Genomic DNA, 21,407 nt, shown 5'->3' with positions numbered 1-21,407 from the left:
TCTGTACTTGATCCAGCTGGGATCTCCCGCTCCCACAGGCTCTTTTTCCCTCAACCCTCGCCCTTCATTACTCCCACTCATGTCCAGGCTGTTCATGTAGATCTCAGCCATTTCTTTGTCATTGGATGATCCCCGTGTCTTTCTTGGGGTCCTGTTTTCCAGGTAGCCTCCCTGGTGATGTGAGTAGCAGTCCAGTCATCCTTGTTTCACATCTAGTATCCTCCTATGAGTGAGTGCATACCATATTTGTCTTTCTGAGTCTGGGTTACCTCACTCAGGATGATTTTTTCTAGATCCATCCATTTGCCTGCAAAACTCATGATGTCATTGTTTTTCTCTGCTGAGTAGTATTCCATTGTGTATATGTGCCACATTTTATTTATCCCTTCTTCAGTTGAAGGGCATCTAGGTTGTTTCCAGGTTTTGGCGATTACAAAATGCTGATATGAACATAGCTGAGCAAGTGCTCTTGTGGTATGATTGAGCATTCCTTGGGTATATGCCCAAGAGTCGTATAGCTGGATCTTGGGGGAGATTTTTTTCCCAATTTTCTAAGAAAGCGCCATATTGATTTCCAAAGTGGTTGTACAAGCTTGCATTCCCACCAGGAGTGGAGGAGAGTTCCCCTAGTTCCATATCCTCTCCAGCATAAGGTGTCTTCAGTGTTTTTTATCTTAGCCATTCTGACAGGAGTAAGGTGGTATCTCAGAGTTGTTTTGATTTGCATTTCCCTGATGATTAGGGATGTTGAGCAATTCCTTAAATGTCTTTCAACCATTTGAGTTTCCTCTGTTGAGAATTCTCTGTTCAGTTCTATAGCCTTAATTGGACTGTTGGTCGTTTTGATGTCTAATTTCTTGAGTTCCTTATATATTCTGGATATCAGTCCTCTGTCAGATGTGGGGTTGGTGAAGATCTTTTCCCATTCTGTAGGCTGTCACTTTGCCCTGTTGACCATATCCTTTGCTCTACAAAAGCTTCTCAGTTTCAAGAGGTCCCATTGATTGATTGTTTCTCTCATGTCTGTGCTACTGGTGTTATATTTAGGAAGTGATCTCCTATGCCAATGTGTTCAAGACTACTTCCTACTTTCTCTTCTAGCAGGTTCAGAGTAGCTGGATTTATGTTGAGGTCCTTGATCCACTTGGACTTAAGTTTTGTGCACGGTGACAGATATGGATCTATTTGCAGCCTTCTACACGTTGATATCCAGTTATGCCAGCACCATTTGTTGAAGATGCTTTCTTTTTTCCATTGTACACTTTTGGCTTCTTTGTCAAAAATTATATGTTCATAAGTGTTTGGATTAATGTCAGGGTCTTCAGTTCGATTCCATTGGTCCACATGTCGGATTTTATGCCAATACGAAGCTGTGTTTATTACTGTAGCTCTATAGTAGAGCTTGAAGTCAGGGATTGTGATGCCATCCAGAGGTTGTTTTATTGTACAGGATTCTTTTGGCTATCCTGGGTTTTTTGTTTTTCCATATGAAGTTGAGTATTATTCTTTCCAGGTCTGTGAAGAATTGTGTTGGTATTTTGATGGGAATTGCATTAAATCTGTAGATTGCTTTTGGTAAAATTGCCATTTTTACTATGTCAGTCCTGCCTATCCATGAGTATGGGAGATCTTTCCATTTTCTGACATCTTCTTCAATTTCTTTTTTCAGGGACTTAAAGTTCTTGTCATATAGGTCCTTCACTTGCTTGGTTAGTGTTACCCCAAGGTATTTTATGTCATTTGTGGCTATTGTAAAGGTGATGTATTTCTGATTTCCTTCTCAGCTTCTTTGTCCATTGTATATAGAAGGGCTACTGATTTTTTTGAGTTGATCTTGTATCCTGCTATGTTGCTGAAGGTGTTTATAAGCTGTATCAGTTCCTTGGTGGAATCTTTGGGGTCACTCAAATATACTATCATGTCATCTGCAAATAAGGAAAGCTTGACTTCTTTCTCTCCAATTTGTATCCCCTTAATCTCCTTATGTTGTCTTATTGCTCTGGCTAGAACTTCAAGTACTATATTGAATAAGTATGGGGAGAGTGGACAGCCTTGCCTCGTTCCTGATTTTAGTGGAATTGCTTTGAGTTTCTCTCCATTTAATTTAATGTTGGCTGTTGGCTTGTTGTAAATTGCCTTTATTATGTTTAGGTATGTTCCCTGAATTCCTGATTGCTCCAAGACCTTTATCATGAAGGGATGTTGGATTTTGTCAAATGCCTTTTCTGCATCTAGTGAGATGATCATGTGGTTTTTTTCTTTCAGTTTGTTTATATGGTGTATTACATTGACAGACTTTTGTATGTTGAACTATCCTTGCATCCCTGGGATGAAGCCTACTTGATCATGGTGGATAATTGTTTTGATGTGTTCTTGGAGTCTGTTTGCCAGTATTTTATTGAGTATTTTTGCATCAATGTTCATGAGGGAGATCGGTCTGTAGTTCTCTTTCTTTGTTGTATCCTTGTTTGGTTTAGGAATCAGGGTAATTGTAGCCTCATAGAAGGAGTTTGGTAATGTTCCTCTGTTTCTATTGTGTGGAACAATTTAGAGAGTATTGGTATTAACTCTTCTTTGAAGATCTGGTAGAATTCTGCACTGAAACCAATTTTAAATGAAAATTAAATCATTTAAAATGAATAAGTATTGCTGCTGTGTCCTTAGGGTGTGCTAGTACAGATGAAGACACACCGAGAACAAATCAGTAAGTGGCCTTTTTTTGAATTCCAGCATTGTGATTACATGAGATTCTGAACTGTGTGAAGGAGAGGCCTCTGACCCACTCTTCCATGGACACTGTTGCAGATAAAAGGGAACCTGTTAGCAGTAATTTATCTTTTGGGCTTAATATTGCTAATTTCCTTTTATGATGGGTTGATCAGAGTCTGATAACACCTTTGAAGCAGAAAGCATTCTCAGAAAGAACAGCAGCTCTGTTCTTACCTTTGAAAATTCTGCGAACAAGGTGACATCATGACGCAGTAAAGGGGCCTTGAAAAATCATTCATCATTCCCTGCAGGAACAGAAAGGAGAAATGGTCCCTGGACAGGAGGCCAGATATAGCAATACTGAGTTCTAGAATGAACATCTGACACTATGCTAGAAACCCATGTTCTCCCAAGGACCAGTTTTTAGCATACAGATATGTTTTAATCCTCTGTCCCCTCATTCCTCAGGTACCTGACCCTACCACCTCTACTCCCCTATTGAGACTCTATCTCTTAGCTATTTTTGAGTCTCTGGGTCGATGTTGGAACTTTCATCTCCAGTGCCATTTGTTTTGTACTGAAGCCCACAGTGGTGACAAGAAGCAGAAGGCTGCATGCTGGGAAACTCTCACTGTGCAAGCATCCACTTTTGAAGATGGTTATGCACGGTGGTGCTGTGCTAACACCCTACCATATCCTGAGATACAATTAGACAGGAAGCGGGGAGAGTGTTCACATATCTTAAGACACGATAGGGTGACTTCAGCTAATAACTTATTCTACAAAGACCTGGAATCCAAGTTTCACAATGCAATATCCCTATGCTACTAGAGATGCTAATTGTCCTGGCTTGATTGCAACACACCGTATACTCGTGTCAAGTTACCAAATCATGCTCCATAAAGATGTACAATTTTTATATGTCAATAAAAACCATATTATGCATACTTTTGCTGACACGAAATACCATTGCTGCTTGGAAGACACATAATCCTCTAGTACTTAAAACTGCTTCCTCTGAGCCAGGTGATGGTGGAGCACACCTTTAATCCCAGCACTCGGGAGGCAGAGGCAGGCAGATCTCTGTGAGTTTGAGGCCAGCCTGGTCTATAGAGCAAGATCCAGGACATCCACGGCTACACAGAGAAACCCTGTCTCAAAAAACCAAAAACCAAACCAAACCAAAACAAAACAAAAACCCCCTGCTTCCTCTGAAGCTGGATGCCTCAGGTTGTAATCTTAGGTCTATCATTTACTACCTCTGACTTTTCCACTGCTTTCTCACCTGTAAAATGGGTTAATAGCATTTACGTCACGGAGTTCTTGAAGTGAATCAATGAGGTAATTCACATTAAATTGTCAGAACAATGTGTGGCACATAATAAATGCTAGCTGTTATTATATCCAGCACCAGGGTCATGATGGGTCGCCTTGTTGACACTCAATAAAATTTGTGATTGGAAGCCGGGCGGTGGTGGCGCACGCCTTTAATCCCAGCACTCGGGAGGCAGAGGCAGGCGAATCTCTGTGAGTTCGAGGCCAGCCTGGTCTACCAAGTGAGTTCCAGGAAAGGCGCAAAGCTACACAGAGAAACCCTGTCTCGAAAAAACCAAAAAAAAAAAAAAAAATTTGTGATTGAAAAGAATGATTCACACAACTGAGCAGCCAATACTGGTATAACACTTAAGTTTTTTTGTTTTTGTTTTTAAATAAAATTACCCAGAAAACCAGACATGCAAGCAAGTTTAGGCATAAGTATAAATGAAGCAGACATGTATACGATTTCAGTATGCAACCACAAACATTATTGAACTGTTGAAAACTAGAGTGGAGTGTCCTCTGTCTGAGGACTGTTACAACAACAGTGTGGCAGTACCTTGCCTGTTCCAGGGAGAAACTGTCACAAAGGGGAAACTTTAAGGTGTCAGAGCATTTTCAGGATTGAGTCATGAGAGCCAGTCAGCAGGAACAATCCCCTTCTGCTGTTTTCCACTCTGTACTCAGAATATCAAAAGAAAACAGTGATGATGAAATATATTATTTTAATCAAGCTTCCACATTCAAATCCCGCCTCTCATTACTCTGGCCAAATGTCACAGCAGGAGTGATTTTGATCCTCTGCCACCATGCATGTTGAAAGAGTCTGGTGTAAAAGTTGGCCCTGGCAAACAAAGGTCTGTATATTTGGAAACAGTCAACTGGCATGCTGACTCACTGGCTTCCATGGTGTTATCTGATGCAGATCTATCTGTCTGACTGGCATAGCCAGCACCTCCGCTGGCCCTGCAGGGTGTGTGCCTTGCCAAGGCCAGGTGCTAAAGAAAGAGGCAGAGCAGGCAGAGCCTGAAACTGTAGACCCAAAGAAGCAGCATTTCTGTTTTGAAACCATTGCTCTTGTTCTGGGTCACTGTCTAGGCCACTGTGCTGTCAATAATGACTTGCATTATTCTTGAAGTGTAAGCTGTCAGCTCACTGGGACCAGTTTCTCTTTCTAGCAGAAGTACATGGGACTCCCATTTCCCCATCACTCTTGACTTGTTCTTTTTAACCACAGAATTTGTATGAGTAGAGTGAAGAGTAAAGCTTTCTTCTTTAACCCCCTGGAGAGTACCTTTATGGTTTGGGAAATTGGTGCTGTCACATGTTTGTGATCCTTCTGTTTCTCCTTCCTAGGAATTGCCTGTTTGAGTGACTTCTTCTTTTCTTGGAGGCTGGGGGAATGAGGGAGAGGTAGGGTCGCACTATGAAATCTAAATTGGCTTAGGACATGGGACATTCCTTTTGTCTTAGCCTCCCAAGTGCTGGGATTCTAAGTGTGTGCCACCCTTGGCTTTAAGTTGTCTTTTTAAACACTTTTATATAGAAATTATTTCAAGCATAGGAATATTTTAAGACATGATGGCTACAGAGAGACTGGTCTACATAGACTAGCCTGGGCTACAAAGTGTGATCCTGTCTCAAACTACCTACCTACCTACCTACCTACCTACCTACCTAATTAAGGAATGGATAGTACAGAAAACACATCTGCTCATTTTGCACAGATTTATTTGCTAATATTTGTGTGTACAATTATATAAATATTTTCTGCAAATGTATATATATCGTATTTGATATACAAAACATCCTTAATTTTAGTGTAGTACTTTTTTCAACTTTTATCCTCATGGCCTTTGCCTTTAGAGCATCATAAAATATTCCTTAACTCCTAAATCATTAAGATTTTCACCCCCAGTTCCTTCCAGAAATATAATGATTTCTTTTACATTAAGTCAAAAATCCACATATTTTGTGCATAGGATGAGGTCAAAATCTATTTTTGTTTTTCCCTAGAGATCAAAACCCTTCATTCCACTATTAAGTGAATCAGCCATACTTCCACAGTGGTCTATAATTAGATTTCTGTTGTGGGAGAGCCAGAGCCCTGTTAGTGATGTATTCTAGAAAATGCATATCTAGGCAATTCTGCACATGGGAGGACAGCACAGAACACACATGCACAAACCTGCGGGTCAGCCTGTCACCCAGGTAGGCACCTGGTACAGCCAGGAGTGCAGTGCATTTCTGTACTGAATACGGAGAGGCCACTGCTGCATAATGGTAGGTGTTTATCTGTATACATACTGTTGAATATAGAAAGGGCACAATAAAAACAAGAGTGTGGTATTCCCGTGCTTGAAGAGTTCAGGACTAGAAACCTCTCTGCCTGTCCTTGCACGTGTGTGAAGAGCAGAGGCACACTGCCCTACTCCAGGCTTCACAAGCACAGAAATCCAAGCTACGTTAAAGTTGTAAGAATTTCTCTCTTCACAATAAATTTATTTTAGCTTACTATAACTTCGTGCTTTACGAAATTTAATCTTTTTTAAAACATTGTAACCAAGAATAACATTAGCTTAAAGTACAAACAATTATATTTTTTTTGATTCAGTTAAAGTCTTGAGTTCCACACTATATATGTGGTCCTTCACACAATATGGAGCACACACTCATGCATGTTTGTATGTATGTACGTATATATGTATACATGAGTGGGAATTAAGACTACTAGAACAGAGAAGAAACAATCACAAATACATAGTGATATATAGATATATTTACTACATTTTCATATAATATATTATAAAAATATATATTTAATTTTTATATTGATTATATGTATTCAGACATCTGTTATGTAAATGTTCATATTGACTTCATATACTATGAGCTTGTATGTGTGTTTGTGGAGTATGTACTAAACATATGCCATAGACATGTAATAAAGATATGTTTATGAGTATATAAAACATATATAATAGTGTCTGTGTAGTTTTTATTAATTTCAGTGCCTCTTTGTGTTGAAATTATAGATAGTATTGGTGTCTCAAACATTACTCTGTAAAGTATATCATACATGTCTTCATAAATTTTTCCATGTGGCTATTCATCAGTGGAAACCTGTTTTTTAAGGCTATTTTCATTGCCCATCATCATGCTTCCATGTAAAGATTTGTTTGAAAATTATAGATTTTTTCTGATATTGTTTTGCTATCTATTAATATGATATTTTATGTAATTTATGAGGCTAGTTTATTGTCTTTCAATATTACTCAGAAACTCTCTCTATGGACATTTTCTCTGTGTCTTTATTGAATTTATTCTGGTGGAATTTTTGTTATTCACTTTCATTTTCTTCCTGAGAATGACATGTTTTTTCCAAGTACACTTCACAAGTAGTGTGTTTTTCAAAAGTCTATATGTAATTGTTTCAGCCACTTAACTGTTTTCCTATCATTTTAATGTGTGTGTTTGAGTGTATGTAAGGGTGTGGGGAGGAAGGAGTAGGCAGGTCCGGCTTAGGCACGTCATATATGCTTGTGGGAGGTAATCACACAATTTGGGACCACATTCTGGAGTCAGTTCTCTCTCTACTGTTGGTTCTAGGGATTGAACTCAGGGTGTTGGGCGTGTGAGCAAGCACCTTCACTTGCTGCAATGTCTCTTCAGCCATTTTACTAGTTTAAAATATATGCATGACTCTTCTCTTGGATTAATACAACAAAATATATTAATTCCAGGTAAATAGTTTTACATCCGTTTTCTGTAGATTAGTAACTCCCAAACAAGGTGAAAAACTTCCTTCTTCTGGGTCCTTCCTTTAGGTGTCATGCTCATTTTTCTCCTTACTAATATCCATTCTTTAAGACTGTGGTAGCCTCTCTCAGCCATCTAATACAAAGACTTTGAATGTTCTATATGATCAAATACTTAGGTTCTAATGACAAATTGAGTTGAGATCTATATCCATATTCACTGGGATATGACACTGGGAATTTATTTTGTTGTTGCTTTGCTGTAAAAAATGTAAGACTGCCATGAAAAGTAAGACACACACACACACATATGGTATATACATGGTATATGGCACATGCAATTAGTGAACTTACTATGATCATTTTGTTTTCATTTCATGTGCTTGTTGAAATTATAGAGAATCTTAAATTTTACAAACAGTTTCCAGAGTAGTATCAGGGATACTTTTTCGGTAATATTTAGAACATATTGCCAAACTAAAACTTCAGCATTTTAGTGTTTATTTTTATAAACAGACTTTTTTATGACCAGAAAACCATCATCAATTAAGAAAATTAGTAGGTTTATTAGTACTTATATATTAGACCCTCTTCATGTTTTCTTCATTATTACACAATACCCTTTGTGGGAAAATATCCAATTAATAAGCATGAGCTGTATGAATGTCATTTATTTTAAGTCACTTCAGCTGGGAAGAGCTCCCACCTCCTCTATTCAGTTATATAATGCCATGGTGTTTATCTTATAGACCAATTTTCCCAAGAGTGTCTGTTTGAGTTTGTGTGGCCTTTCCTTGTGAATAGATTTGGTTTATGAATCCTTGACAGGAATAGTCCAAAACAGACTCAGTTCTCCTGGCATCCCATCAGGTGTATGTGATCTCAGTGTATCCATTACCAGTGAGGTCCATGATGATGACCGTGTAAAAGGGTTATCTGCTAGGAGTGCCATAGGAAGGGATTGCTTTTCCTTCTGTGACTGAGATGACCTTATACTGTTCTACATTAGCTAAGCTTTGAACTTTGGTTCCCTGTGCAGATCTGGGCTAATACTGGCTATGAGTGAACTTGAAGCAAGGTCCAGAGGGCAGGAATGAAATAGCATCCATGATTGTTGCCCCAAGTTCAGTGTGATTTTAGGATGCTGCCGTATCCAATGAATGTTCTCTCAAATCTGCTCTCCTGGCTGGTTGACACAGCTAGCTCCAAATGATGGACCCCGATTCCGTCATTTACTTCCAGGCCCAGGCCTGGTGCATACTTGGCCTTCTGATGGAAGTTTTGTCTTCTGGAGGTCCTCCTACTAACAATGGACACAATGAAACATGGATGGCCATTGGACTTGTGGGTTTCAATTTGTCCTGCTCACCTCTCTTTGCAGTAGCATTTCTTTCCTCACTGCTTATGATTTGTGGCCAGCAACAAAGGCAATGAACACTAGTAAACATCAGGTGTATATAAACACCTGCTGTAAACTGCGCAGTGGAGACTATGACTGCACAGTACCTTCAGTGGGTTCTTTAGGTCCATATGAAGTCAGCACTCCTGCATCCCTGGCCAAAGTCTGATTGAGATCCATAGAGAAACACTGGTATCTGACAACTGATCTAGACAACTGTGGGTGTGGCTTTCATTCCAAGCCTAAGGCCCGAGGGTCACCTTGCATTCTCTTTTCCTGCTATTTGTAAGACACAGCTTTCAATGGAATTAACAAGCTCATTTATGAGATAAATCCCACCGGAAATCACCAACTCCTACCAACACCCCTGCTGCTCTGTAGTATACATTTCTCCCTTTGCCCCCTGACCAGACACCCCAACCCCAGCTTGCATCTCCTCATGGGAGCCCTTCTTTCTTGGCTTGATGAGTCTTTTCACCATAATGAGGTGTGTGACCTTACTCCTTGGAATGGCCCCATCCCACATATGTTGTATCTTTATCCATTCTGGCTACCATTATCCCTCATTTGTTGTAGAAACATAGATTGTTGCACTCTTCTGTGGCTTTAGAACTAATATTTTCAAGAGGGGAAAAAGAAGAGGAAGAAAGTTTGCATGTTTACATGACACTGATCAGATATTATTTCTTATCAGATATTGATTAGGGCTGTGACACCTGGATTCTTTAGCTTTGAAGCTCACCTTATGGACCTTGGTAGTTTTAATATTCAGAAATTTAATATACTTGACACTTTGAATGCCCAAAAAATTATGTTTATACTTGAGTGATGAAACTTTTGGGACATTTTAGCAACATTTATGAACCTAATAAATTAAACAGAAATACAAAGAGGTATGCTAGTTTAAGCATTGCAATATTGTTTTTAAGGTTGTAAATTCCATTACACTTGAGACTTAGACATCTCTAGACCTGATATTGTAGACTTTCTTATATGTTGCAACTTTCTAAAGGAAAAACAGACCCATTATCTTAAAGTGAATACAAAAATAGAAATAAGAGTTTCCAGTCCTTAGTGCCTATACATAATTCTAAAGGTTCCTAGAGTAATGAGTGAACTGGTTAAGTTACAACCCATGTATAAGAAATTAAATATTCCAGAATCATGGCTCCAAAAATTATCAATACTCCCATGTTAACTGCAGCAACATTCACAATCACAACGGTGTAAAAACAACTTAAAAGTGCAATGACAGATGAATTGATCAAAATTCTAGCTACTGAAATAAGCCAGCTTCAGACAGAAAAATGCCATACAATTTACTTATAGGAGTGATCTCCTGATGTCATATTCAGAGACAGAAAGAGCAGCATTCTGATTGCCAGGGGCTTGGATAAAGGAAAGCTAAAGAAGAGCTGGAGTTGGTTTTCGTTAAGCTGAGTGAATAAGCCCTCCAGATGAGCCCTTCAGCTCTGCACCTACGGTCAACACTTACAGGTATACAATTAAAGTTTTGTTTAAAAGTTACCTCCCATATTAACTGTTGTTACCACAGAAAACACTTTTATTTGCTAAGATCATTTTTTTTATCTTTTAAATGATGATGATGAAAAATACTCAAGTGATGAGCTGGGCGTTAGTGGCGCATGCCTTTAATCCCAGCACTCGGGAGGCAGAGCCAGGCGGATCTCTGTGAGTTCGAGGCCAGCCTGGGCTATCAAGTGAGCTCCAGGAAAGGCGCAAAGCTACATAGAGAAACCCTGTCTCGAAAAAACCAACCAACCAACCAAAAAAAAAAAAAAAAAGAAAAATACTCAAGTGACAACTAATAATGTTACAGGGGGAAAGTTCTTACAATGACCCTAATAGCACTAGATTTAAATAAAGTAGTCAGCATTTATAAAGTACTTGACAACAACAAGAAGAAAAATGTGCAAATTCTGATCAAGACACACACATATAAATTGAACACAAATATGCTAACCCATGAGCCCAGGGTCAATGTGATCCCAGGCTTTCTATCACTTGCCATTGGGGTAGAATTCCATTGTATTATGATAGTCTTCCTATCCTTAAGGTCAGCCTGTAAATTCTGGCCTCTAAATAAATGCATTGAGGTATCAAGTTTTTCAGCCTACAAATTCCAATCTGTCTGATTTTAAAACAAACAAGAGTTTAATTTTATTTGTTTGCTTAATTTTAAAGACATTATTGTTTATGGTTTAATTCATGGTTTCTCTAGTTTCTGATAAGAAGGACAATGTCAATTCTAACTGTCCCCAACTCCATAGTAGAGAATAGAATGTCTTTCTCCTTGGTTGCTTTAGATTATTAATTTATTTTATCTGTACCATGTGTTTGTCTACTTACATACAACATCATATTCATATAGGGATCTTCAGTTTTTCATGAACATTTGCTCTAAGGTATGTATTTATTAAATACTAAAACTGTGAACAGAGATGGAAAACTCCTCAATAAACTTGCAAATTGAACTCAATGACACATTAAAAAGATCACATGCTATGACCAAGTTGGATTCCTTTCAGGAATGCAAGGATTGTTCAGAACACATAAAGTAATATAAGAAATATATTGCATAAATAGAATCAAGGGATGGGGAATCATAAAATTGATGCAGTAAAGCCTTGAGAAAAATTCAACATTCTTTCGTGGTAAAAGCCATGAAAAAAATAACTAGTAATGTAAGAATAATCATGTCACATATAACGTCTATACATGGCAAACCTATATTCTACCTTATTCTGAATGTGGAAAAATGGAAAGCAATTCTTCCAAAATTAGGAATTATACAAGATTGTCCAATATCACTACTCTTATTCACTACAGTGTTTGGAATCTCAGCTAAAGCAGTAGGTGAAAGGAAGAAATGGAAAGGATACAAATAGGAAAAGAAGATCCAAGTATGTCTGTGGATGACACAATCATATATATCAAGGACTCTAAATGGTCAACCAAAAGACTCACAATGTGACAAACACTTCTAGCAATGCTGTTGGGTACAAGATCAATACACAAATATTAATTATGTAAACCAACAACACGTTTGATGAGAAAGAAACCAGAAAAACCAATCCCATTCACTATAATGTCCCACCCCCCAATACAATAACCTAAGAATAAACCCAACAAAGATGTGAACAAGGCATGATATTAGTCAAGGACCTCCAGAGCAGCACAGCATATGGAAGGACATTGGCTATCATGACTTGGCTGAGCAGTCAGCTGTCTTCAGCCTAGGGAGACCAAGAACCTGGAAGCTGCTCAGTTCCTAAAGGCAGGATGCCACGGCAGTGCAGTCTGCTGATGAAGGCCTGTGCAGCCACTGGTCTTCAGGCCACAATGGAAGGGTCAAGTATATGGGTTCTAATGCCAGCAAGGAATGTTGGGAGCAAAGGAGGATCAGCAGCAGGCAGGCTCAAGATGACAGCAGAGAAGATGAGCCTACTAGGACAACATAAATACAAACAGGCAAAAAACAAACAAACAAAAACCCTGTGTTTCTTCTCTTCTTTTCTTTATTATTTTGTCATTTAAAATTTTTTGGAAAAATTTATTTATGCGTATAACTTGTTTTCAACCAATCTACCTCCATTCCCTACCCCCAGTTTCTCACTTATTCCCCCCCCCACACACACTGTTCCTTTCCAAATTTCATGTGATTTGTTTTTAAACCCACTGAGCTCACTTAGTGCTGTCAGTGTGTGCATCCATGTAGGGCCATCTACTGGATCATGGGGAGTCTCCCAAGTCCTCTGGTTTCTGCACATGTACAGTGGCACACAGGTGCATGTATGGGTACACACATTCACACACACACACACACACACACACACACACACACACACACACTAAATAAACGCAAAAGTATAAAAAATTTAAAGGATTAAATTATTTCATTTATAGGATAATGGGAAGTATTGGAGATTACCATGTTAAGCAATATAAGCCATACTTAAGACACATCAGTTTTTTTTCTCTTCCTCTTATATTATGAACCAACAGGAAAAAAGTTGTGAAAAAAAGAAGAATCTATTAAAGGAGAGTAAAGAGAAAATCAGAGAGAATAGGGGTGATGAATGTGAGTCATAGGGGTTAAAACAATCATGCTACGTTATATGTGTATATATGCACATATGTCTGTGCATATGAAAATATCTTAACAAACCTTCTATTTTGCACAATTAATCTGTAGTAGCACAAACTATTTCTAAATGCCATTTATGATTTTCAAATACTGAACATTTTACCATTTTGTATAGTCCCACCTTGATCAACAAGCTATTTGCAACTGATCCCTGATGGCAAAGGGGAAATCCATTCTTCCCAATGGAGCATATCAACCACAATCCAGGGCAGGCCTCATGCCCAGAAGTAGTTGGCCAACACAAAATGAACTCCATGTTTTGTGTTGGGGGAGGTGGGGGGGGTGATTTTTGTTTTGTTTTAGCGGGATTTTTATTTCTGATTTCATTTTTAATATAACATGTACAGGGAGCTCAAAAATGATGTGTTTTATTTTGACTTCATTTTCCATTATTTTTGTCTTTTTGTCTCTCTCTCTTTTTTTTTTACTTTCATTTTAGATCAGCACTATTCTATAGTTCAAAGACTACTGCTTCTCTGTGTAAGGCTAATGTCAATCTCACCTATTTTCTGAAAGTTTTTTTTTTTTCAATATTCTATGCCATTCAGAGCCTGACTAAGCCTCATGCTGTTTGATTTGGGTTGGGTATTTCACCACTGTATTTAATTTTTTCATATTTAAAAGTACAGCAATGATACATAAATTTTGAGTTATAACAATAAATCAATAAATGTGAAATTATTAGAATAGTTATTTGTATAAAGCATGCCTCTTCTGTTAGCAATTTTCAACACTTTATTATTTAAAACTTTGGTCCATGTCATTATTATGTCTACTTGTTCTTGAATCATTTATCCATATTTTTATTTTAGATATCAATATCGTTCTAAGATTCAGTTACAACATTAATTTAATCTATACTTTTATTGCACTAATACAACATTACAGTAATTCATCTTTTCTTTCTCCTGTTCTTTGCTAGTGTGGCCAGTGAGTGTCATCTTTGCTTGCCTACCTCATGTCACCCTCTCCTACCCAGTAATTTTCCTATTTTACCTACCTTCATGATCTGGAACCAGGCCAAGTCACAGAATCAGGTTCTCTCAGTCACAGTGACACCCAGGATGTCACATACCCAGTTACCAAGCTAGGAGGGCAGCTCTTCTTAGACCCAGGCAGAAAAGCTGACTTCAGGGCTAGAGAGGTGGCTCAACAGTTAAGAGCACTGGCTGCTCTTGTAGAAAAATCTCGTTTTGGTTCCCAGCACCCACCTGGCAGGTCAGAACCTTCTGAAACTCCATTTCCAATGGATCTGGTGTCCTCTGTTGGCCTCCAAGGACACTGGAAATACGTGTTGTCCATAGACATACATGCAGACAGGACATCCATACATATTAAATGATAATAATAGATAATAATAATGGCATTAAAAAAAACATAAACTGCACTTGGTCCTTTGACTTAGGATTTCCTCAAAGTCACAGCTGCAGATAGAAGTTAATCCTATCTTTCTGCTTAGATTTTTGGCTTTAAATTGTGAAGATGATTTTTTTTTCATTTATACTGAGTGCATTTTCTCTCCTATTCTCTTCATCTTTCTCCTCCTCCTCCTCTTTCTTCTTGATACTGTCTATCTATTGTTTGTTGGGCAGCCATGCCATTGCATATTTGTAGATGTTAAAAGACAGTTTGCAGGAGTCTGTTCTGGGCTTCAAACTCAGGTCATCAGGCTTGGTGGCATATGTCCTTACCCACTAAGGCTTAGTGACTAAGCCATTTTGCCAGCCTTAGCCTTCATCTTCTTTCAAGGAACAAACCCTTAGCTGTCACTGTCTTCATCACACATCTCTTCACTTCTCCCCTGTTCTCCTTTGTCTTTGTTACCCAGATCTGTCCTTTTCTCCTCCATCTTGGCTATGCCCCTGTAGTTCCTCTTAGCTTATGTTTCTATCTACCATTAGCTGTACTTGAAGGCAAGAAGGCATCTAAAGCTTGATCTTCCCAACTTAACTTAGTTTTTCTTCTTTTGTTTGCAGTCAGCATTCCATATCTGTGGTTTGTTCTTTTTAGATTAAAACCAAATGTGCATTTGCTATTGAACATGCGCCATTTTTTATTGTTATTATTCTCTAAACAATGGGGTATAACAACTTTATTAATTTACTGCTTACTACCATTTAACAACTATTGACACAGCCGCAAATGTATCATGTATTATAAGGAATCTAGTGAAGACACCAAGTATATAAAACACATGCCAGTAGGTGCTGCATAAACACTGAATCAGTTCATGTGAAGCATATAATTTCATTAACATCATGGACTTCCTTATGCACAGTGTCCTGGAACTCACCTCTTTGGGATTGCAAGGGACAATGGTGATTTGGTTATGCTGTCCATTTTAAAATTGTCACAAATGGCTAATATTTCTGTTGCTTTTTTTATGTAACAAAGAGGTGTGTGCACCAAGGCTCCCACATTCACACATTGTATGTGCATATAGCCCTGAGCACTGAACACTCCTCCAGTCTCAGACTAGCAAACATGTCATGTGGTGTAAATGTAACATTAACCAAGCATGCCTATATTGCCCCATAGGGTTTGAAACCTAGCAGAGCTGGTCTTTGTGTTGTGCAGGTGTCTTACAGAAGTGCATACAAAATTTTATAAAAAATATTTGCAAAGAGAATTCACATTTCTGATGACAGTTAGCTCACTGATGAGACCTTCATCCTAAAGGACATAACAAAAGCTAATGATTTATCTTAAGCCTCCAAAGCCTACAGCTCTTCATTTTATGAATCCTAGCTCTCAAAGATTTTGACACTAATTTGCTATTGGTATAAACTAGTTTGTTTTCAAAATTTTAAAGATACAACAAGTTACAATATTATTTTTGAAAAGAAAATAACAGTGGCCAAACAGTGATGCTTTCAAATGAGTGAATTATGTTTTAAAACCACAGTTCCAGTTGTCAGACAAAAGCTAGAAAATGTACTGTGACTTCTAAAACTTCTTAACTTTTCATAACTTTTTCATGATGTTTAAACAATAACACAAGCTGAAAGGGAACAATGGTACTGGAGATTCTAGTCAAAAAGGATGTATACCAAAGCAAAAATTGTGGAAAAAACAGGCTTTGCAGGATTTTTTGATTATTTATCTCTGTCATAGAAAAGAGGTTGGAAATAATTTTTTGGATTGCTTCTTGTATCCCTTGAGTATTGATCCTTCTCTCAAACATGACTATTGGCATAGGATACCTAGTCTGGAGTTCTCTTAGATCTCACTGGAGAGAGGTCTATTGAAGAAATGAGACAGTAGACTAAACAAGCCTGAATGTGATGCCTCTGTGGAATATATGAGGACAAAGAAGTGTTCCCTAATGTAGGCTTTTAGGGACACTATGGGGTTTTCTCATTGAGTATAGCATTTCAAGGTCAGTCTTAAAGGAAAAAGAGACAGATAGGTTCTATGACAAGAAGAAAGGTCCAGAGTGTAGTTTCTCTGTACTGGGGAAGATGATACACAATTTGTTCATAAAGACAACTGGGAGTGTGGAATCCTCACCAATGTAGGAAGAAAGGCACTCAGAGAGATCCATGAAATACCTGCCATGTTACATAAGGACCAACACAATCTGAGATCTGATCTCACCAGCAGGTCTACTCTTCTCTCTCTCTCTCTCTCTCTATATATATATATATATATATATATATGTGTGTGTGTGTGTGTGTGTGTGTGTGTGTGTGTCCGTCCGTCCTCCACACACTTGGTGGTGTGGGGAGGAAGACACATAGGACAAGAAGAAGTAGCTAATTGCCCTCATACTACATAGGCCTAGGCTGCAAAAGCACAGGAAAATTTAAACTATTGCATCTGATTTTCAATCATTATATAGAGGCAATGTGGGTAAAAGCTTAGCAGAAGCTGACTTTATCAGTCATCTATAATCAAAACAAAACAAAAACAAAGCCAGAAACTTCATCCATGGATGGAGAAAAATAAGCTCCCTGTGAAAGGATCATTCTGTAAGACTGTAATCTGCATGTTCCATGGCCTTTGAAGAAGCATTTATACTTATATGGTACAGTGAGGCTATTCACTTCATAAGTGGCTGTAAGAATCTAAAGAGATTAACTGCATCAAAATACCTGGCTTCATGAGAGCACCCACTGTTAAGTCTTATTGAAAGTACTCATTGTCAAATTACTTCATTATTTTTCTGTTCTAACTTTTTTGCATGACTCAATTGGAGACCTGAAGAGGAAAAGGAAAATATTAAAATGATACAAAAATGGAAAATTTCAATGATCCACTCATCATATGAAAATGCCAATAAGGTAGGTGCAGACTGCAGTGACTATTAGGTGCTTTATGACAGTGAGAAGTCTTCATGTTAGGTCTCCAGGGTAGAAACATTATCACAAAAGCCACCATCCTGGACCTGGGAGGCCAGTTTGTCTCCACAGTCTTCTGTCTAATTATTCAGTTTTTTAAATCTTTGTTTTTTATTTAAATTTCTAGGTAAGTATCAGAAGCAGTAGATGCATAGACCAGTTAGAAAAATAATTACTGTACCCAGTTAAAATAATTCTCCCACAAAGTGCCTTGCTTTCTGGTGATTCTTTCATGAATATGTATTGTCTAAGGTTATGACTTTAGTCTCAGAAATAACATGATTTTGTCCTATGAAGGCAATGGAATGCAGTGTGTGCAGAACAGTAATGCTCTGTGACTGCGAAGGCGATCCTGACATCACATCCAGGACTTCTGTTCTTTTCGTTATGTCTCTGAGTTTGATGGAGGCTAGGCTTCATGTTAGACCTGAAAACATTCACAATAATGCTTTGTTCTGTTTGCTCCCCAACATTCCACCGATTCACTTCCCATTTCAGCGTTTGTCTTTTATATTCATAAATTATCTAGTTAGCTGAATTCTGTTCTGAACTGACAGGATGCTCAGGTTCCAGTTGGGTATAAGCAAGCTCCAGCCATTTCATTGGATTTTTAGTCCAACTACTTAAAACTATATCTTCTTCTTCAATATAAATGTGGATGGACGATTCCTTAGACAATAATGATGTTGGGTGGATTTTGGTGAGACAATGCATTAGACCACTCCACTGTTCTCCCAGGGAGCAGTGCATATAGTGAGTTATTCCAGGATTCCCTACTATGTAGCAAACATCTCCACATTAAGTCCATGTTCACTCTCCTACATCATTTTCCAACTATCTGTTTTTATTGAGGCTGATAGTGAGGACTATGGGATAGCAGGATGATTTTAGACTTTTGTTGAGCTGCTGCTGAAACACAACATGAGACCTATTGAGCCTTAATGAAGAACTCTCCCCTTCTGATGCCAACGGGAATTGAGACCCAATATGGCCAGCTTTGGCAAGCATTAATGTAAGCCTAGGAACTGTAGCCATGCTTTTGGATTCTCCAGAAGGTAATGTATGGTAACTACTTTTTCAAGTATGTTTGAGAAAGTGTCATCCAGACACCCTGGAGATTAAGGATAACCCTGAAGGTCACTGACCTCCTTTTGTTAACAGTAGCATGCCAGCTAATCCTTTTCATTTTCACAATCCTCTTCAAGCTGGTGTAGTACCTACTTTTCAGGAGTGGCTCTGTGCAACATTTATTGGCCTCCTGAAATTCATTTAGCCCCCTCTTTGAAGATACCTTAAAATTTATGAGCCTGAATGTAGCCATTATAATACCATTAGTTATGCTCCGTATGAGCTGCCTATTTTTTCTTTATGGTTCTTAGTTGTTCTTTTGCAGAGCTGCCAGCCCAAGTCGTGCTGGGATCAAGAAAAATGGGCCTTGGCAGTTTGTGTTCCTGGAGTTGTATCCATGCCAGTGGATGTCCACATGCTCCAGAAGAGAATTTGACATTGCTGCTTCTGTTGTTGCTGTTATAGCAGTGGCGGCCACCGCTGCTACTGTTTCTGGGATTACCATTTCATAATTGCTTACTACAGCTAGCACAGTGGAGACCCTGGCAGCAAAAGTAGCTACCACAGTTAGTTCATCTTTCATTATATTGGGCATGATAAATTTAATTCAATAGTTACATACATTTTGATTGGCTTTGAAAATTATAAATTTACAAACTTTTTTTTAAACCACTTTAAAAACAGAGTTATTTTTATCTGTGTGTATGTGTCTGTATGTGTATTGAACACATGAGTGCAGGTACTTATAGAGGCCAGAAGAGTGCATCAGAGCTGAAGTCCTAGGCGATTATCAGCTACTCAAAGTCAGTGCTAGGAATCAAACTCAGATTCTCTGCACAAGCAGTATGCACTCCAAAATGCCAAGCCATCTCTTCATCACTATTATCTCTTTTTAATTTTGTTATTAACTATAGTCACTATATGACTATAAATCCCCATAAATCTTTGTGCATTTGATCATCTGTGCAATTCTCACACCCGTAGCGCCTGGCAACCACTGTTCCCTTCTCTGCTTCTATATGTTCCACTCTTTTCCTTTACAAGTGAGTGAGAGCATCTTCAGCTCCTTATTGGAGTCACGAGTCTTATTTTAGACAGCAGCTTCCACCTACAGCCGGCTGTCTAAAGCTGAAATAGAACCCTAGCATTTCTCTTTGCTGGGCTGTACAAAATAGCTGGCAGGGAGCACCTCTGTTCTAAGGAAAGCACTGCTCACTGTCATGTCTACATGTGATCATCCTCCGTTATTCAGATGTAAGCACTCTGACAGCTTGGATAATTTGAGCAGTTCCAGTTTGCCCCACTTTGGTTCAAAAGGATCACCCTGAGTAAACCTCCAAAATGTGACTGCTACACTTAATTCCTGTGATTCATCTTCCTTCTACAGGGCACCTGTTTGGTGACCAGTTCATCTTTCCTTTAAGCAAGTCGAGGCACTAAATGTCTGGACCACACATTTGAACACACCCAAGGAGCAAAGTGTTTCTGCTGAGTCATGTTCCAGCGAGGGCATGTTTTATTTTCCACACTATTCAGAGAAAAGAGACTTTAGATAAGTTCGATAGATTGAAAAGCAAGAAGGATAATACAAATTTAGATAAGCCAGAGAAGATACTTTCAAAACTGAATTTCTGGATACCTAGATGCCTGAAGGGATCATTATTCTGAGTGAATCCTTGCATTTTATTCTCAGCAATTGCATCCTTGCTCCATAGACCTGAGTTGCTTCTAGAGACAGCAAGGCTTTTATTCTCAATGCCTGTTAATGCCTGATCTAGAGAAACATAGTTTTCTTTCACCTCTAATTATAGTTTAAAAAAAAAGCAAGTCGCAACACAAGACAGCTGAGTTTTTTGCATGTATATGTGTGTTTGGTAGTAGGGATTGGATCTTAGGATTTCTATATGCTATACAAGCACTCAGCTATTTAGCTATGTTCTCTGGCCTTTCTCCACTTTTTCTTTTGAGGCGGAGTCTTTCTGAGTTGCCTAGGCTGTCTTTGAACTCAAGCTACAGTCCAGCAAACCCCTGATGCTGTTTCAACCTCTCAGGTATATGAGCTTTCAGACTTACAGCTCTGGGCCCAATGGATGACTTCGCTTCTGCAGCCTATTTCCTTACATTTATTCTATGCAGAAATCGAGGGTTCCTGACTTACAATGGTTGGTCTAGATTTCTTTTCTTTTTTTTTAACTTTATAGATATGAAAAAATGGTGCATTTTCATTAGAACTTCTGCCTCGACCCTGATTTTTTTTCCTAGGCTGCAGATAACTGGTATACCTTGTCCTGATGCTGTCAGTCCAATGATGACAGCTCCTAGGCAGCCACATGCCCATGAGGGACACAAGCAGCATTGTAAAATATCAATCAGAAACTTTATGATATTTGCCACATCAAAATTCAAATTTGGTTTACAACATAAAGGTCATTACAGACTGATCGGCACGGAGAAATGGAGAATGTTAAAAAAAAAAAAACAAGTCAGGATTCTTCAGCTAACTTCCCAAGTTTATGGAAAGCGAGCTTAAGTTCTGTTCTGGGGCATCTAGAATGGCTATGAAATTGAGAGAAGAGGTTGCCATTTCCTCTGGAATGACTTGGAAAACCAGTGCAGGAAGCAAGCAGCTCAGTTCTGACTTGTAGGAG

This window comes from Peromyscus maniculatus, chromosome 5 (assembly GCF_049852395.1).
Source record: "Peromyscus maniculatus bairdii isolate BWxNUB_F1_BW_parent chromosome 5, HU_Pman_BW_mat_3.1, whole genome shotgun sequence".
NCBI lineage: Eukaryota > Metazoa > Chordata > Mammalia > Rodentia > Cricetidae > Peromyscus > Peromyscus maniculatus.
Note: the sequence above shows the minus strand (reverse complement) of the source record.